This window comes from Mesocricetus auratus, unplaced genomic scaffold (assembly GCF_017639785.1).
Source record: "Mesocricetus auratus isolate SY011 unplaced genomic scaffold, BCM_Maur_2.0 Super-Scaffold_15014, whole genome shotgun sequence".
NCBI classification, from domain to species: Eukaryota; Metazoa; Chordata; class Mammalia; order Rodentia; family Cricetidae; genus Mesocricetus; species Mesocricetus auratus.
This window is the reverse complement of record NW_024429186.1, coordinates 21,151,507-21,155,479: the sequence shown is the minus strand read 5'-3', so window position 1 is coordinate 21,155,479 and position 3,973 is coordinate 21,151,507.

Below are 3,973 nucleotides of genomic sequence, written 5' to 3'. Positions count from 1 at the left end.
TATCCCCTCATTCCCCCAGGGAGGGTGAGGCCCTCCATGGGGGTGTCCATAGTCTGTCATTTCATATAGGGCAGGGCCTAGACCCTTCCCCAAGAGTTCAGGGTGAGAGTGCACCTCACATTGTTCTATGGGAGTCCAGAGACCGTGTGTATACTTGGGATGGGTACTGATCTGCTGTCCAAGGCTCAATAGATTACCTAGGCCTCCTCACTGACACCCAGATTCAGGGGGTCTTGATCAGTCCCATGCTGGATTCCCAGGCTGATGCCTGGGATTCAAGAGTTAACCTTTGTCTGGTCAGCTGTTTCTGGGGGTTCAACCAGCCCAGTCTTAATCCCTTTGATCATCAGTCCTCCCTCTCTGATACTGGCTTTCTTGAGTTCAGCTCAGTACTTAACCAGCCAGTAAATGAAGTTTCTGTTTCCCAGACTCTCTGGCAATAGGATTGTAGGCTGGCACTCCCCAGATCTATGTCTAAAATCCATATATGAGAGAGTACATGCCATGTTTCTCTTTTTGTGACTGGGTTACCTCACTCAGGATGGTTTCTTCTAGTGTCATCCATTTGCCTGCGAATCTCATGATTCCATTATTTTTTTCTGCTGAATAGTACTCCATTGTGTAGATGTACCACATTTTCTCTATCCATTCTTCGGGTGAGGGACATCTAGGTTGCTTCCAAGTTCTGGCTATTACAAATAAAGCTGCTATGAACATAGTGGAACAGACATCTTTGTTATATGAATGGGCATCTTTTGGATATATGCCTAAGAGTGCAGTTGCTGGGTCTTGTGGTAGGTTTATTCCCATTTTTCTGAGGAATCTCCATACTGCTTTCCAAAGTGGCTGAACCAGTTGGCACTCCCACCAGCAATGGAGGAGTGTCCCCCTTTCACCACATCCTCTCCAGCATAAATTGTCATTGGTGTTTTTGATTTTAGCCATTCTGACAGGAGTGAGATGGTATCTCAGAGTTGCTTTGATTTGCATTTCCCGGATGGCTAAGGATGTTGAGCACTTTCTCAAGTGCCTCTCAGCCATTTTAGACTCCTCTATTGAAAACTCTCTATTTAGTTCTGCAGCCCACTTCTTAATTGGGTCCTTTGCTGTTTTGGAGACTTGCTTCTTGAGTTCTTTGTAAATTTTGGAGATCAACCCTCTGTCAGATGTGGGATTAGTGAATATTTTTTCCCATTCTGTGGGCTGCCTTTTTGTCTTGCTGACTGTGTCCTTTGCCTTACAGAAGCTTCTCAGTTTCAGTAGGTCCCATTTATTAATTGTTGATCTCACTGTCTGTGCTACTGGTGTTATGTTCAGGAAGCTGTCTCCTGTACCAATTCTTTCAAGGGTACCACCCACTTTCTCTTCTAAGAGGTTCAGTGTGGCTGGATTTATGTTGAGGTCTTTGATCCATTTGGACTTAAGTTTTGTGCATGGCGATAAACATGGATCGATCCGCATTTTTCTACATGCCAGTCTCCAATTATGCCAGCACCATTTGTTGAAGATGCTTTCTTTATTCCATTGTATATTTTTAGCTTCTTTGTCGAAGATCAGATGTTCGTACGTGTGTGGGTTAATACCCGGATTTTCAATTCGATTCCATTGGTCTGCCTGTCTATTTTTGTGCCAATACCAAGCTGTTTTCAGGACTATAGCTCTATAATAGAGCTTGAGGTCAGGGATAGTGATGCCTCCGGACGTTGCCTTGTTGAACAGGGTTGTTTTGGCTATCCTGGGTCTTTTGTTTTTCCATACAAAATTGATTATTGTTCTTTCAAGGTCTGTGAAGAATTGTGCTGGGATTTTAATGGGGATAGCATTGAATCTGTAGATTGCTTTTGGCAGGATTGCCATTTTTACTACATTGATCCTACCTATCCAAGAGCATGGGAGATCTTTCCATTTTCTGAGGGCTTCTTTAATTTCTTTCTTTAAAGATTCAAAGTTCTTACGATACAGGTCTTTCACTTGTTTGGTTAGCGTTACCCCAAGGTATTTTATGTTGTTTGTGGCAATTGTAAAGGGTGATGTTTCTCTGATTTCTCTTTCAGCCCTTTTATCATCTGTATATAGTAGGGCTACTGACTTTCTTGAGTTGATCTTGTAACCTGCCACTTTGCTGAAGGTGTTAATCAGCTGTAAGAGTTCCCTGGTAGAGTTCTTTGGGTCACTGATATAAACTATCATATCGTCTGCAAACAGTGAAAGTTTGACTTCTTCCTTCCCAATTTGTATCCCCTTGATCCCCCTTTGTTGTCGTATGGCTATAGCTAGAACTTCAAGTACCATGTTGAAAAGGTATGGAGAGAGTGGACAGCCTTGTTTTGTTCCTGATTTTAGAGGAATTGCGTTGAGTTTCTGTCCATTTAGTTTGATGTTGGCTGTTGGTTTACTGTATATGGCTTTTATTATGTTTAAGTATGTCCCTGTTATCCCAGATCTCTCCAAGACCTTTATCATGAAGGGATGTTGGATTTTGTCAAAGGCTTTTTCAGCATCTAGTGAGATGATCATGTGATTTTTGTTTTTCAGCTTGTTTATATGGTGGATTACGTTGATGGATTTTCGTATGTTGAACCATCCCTGCATCCCTGGGATGAAACCTACTTGATCGTGGTGAATGATTGTTTTGATGTGTTCTTGGATCCGATTTGCCAGTATTTTATTGAGTATTTTTGCATCAATGTTCATGAGGGATATTGGTCTGAAGTTCTCTTTCTTGGTTGTATCTTTGTGTGGCTTGGGGATCAAGGTTATTGAAGCCTCATAGAAAGAGTTTGGCAAAGACCCTTCTGCTTCTATTGTGTGGAACACTTTGAGAAGAATTGGTATAAGCTGTTCTTTGAATTTGTGGTAGAATTCTGCACTGAGGCCATCTGGACCTGGACTTTTTTTGGTTGGGAGACTTTTGATGACAGCTTCTATTTCCATAGGGGTTATAGGTCTATTTAAATTGCTTATCTGTTCTTGATTTAGTTTTGGCAAATGATTGCTGTCCAGGAAGTCATCCATTTCCTTTAAATTTTCGAATTTTGTGGAGTACAGGTTTTCAAAGTATGACCTAATGATTCTCTGGATTTCCTCAGAGTCTGTTGTTATGTCCCCCTTTTCATTTCTGATTTTGTTAATTTGCGTGTTCACTCTCTGCTGTTTGGTAAGTTTGGACAAAGGTTTGTCTATCTTGTTGATTTTCTCAAAGAACCAACTCTTCGTTGCATTGATTCTTTGTATTGTTTTCCTGGTTTCTACTTTGTTGATTTCAGCCCTCAATTTGATTATTTCCTGGCGTCTACTCCTCCTGGGGGAGTTTGCTTCTTTGTGTTCTAGAGCTTTTAGCTGTGATGTTAATTCTCTGGTATAACTGTTTTCCTGTTTCTTCATGTGAGCACTTAGTGCTATGAACTTCCCCGTAGCACTGCTTTCAAAGTGTCCCATAGGTTTGGGTATGTTGTGTCTTCATTCTCATTGAGTTCGAGGAAGTCTTTAATTTCTTTTTTTATTTCCTCTTTGACCCAGGGATGGTGCAGTTGAGCATTATTCAATTTCCATGAGTTTGTAGGTTTTCTGCACTTTGTGTTGTTGTTGAATTCTAATTTTAAGGCATGGTGGTCTGATAAGATGCATGGAGTTATTCCAATTTTTTTGTAGCTGCTGAGGTTTGATATGTTGCCAAGTATGTGGTCGATTTTTGAGAAGGTTCCATGTGGTGGTGAGAAGAAGGTATATTCTTTTTTATGTGGATGAAATGTTCTATAGATATCTGTTAATCCCAGTTGGGTCATTACTTCTATTAGACCCTTTGCTTCTTTGTTGAGTTCCTGTCTGGTATTCTTGTCTAGTGGTGAGAGTGGTGTGTTGAAATCTCCCACTATAACTGTGTGGGGCTTTAGATGAGATTTAAGTTCTAATAATGTTTCTTTAACGAATGTGGATGCCTTTGTATTGGGGGCATAGATGTTCAGGATAGACA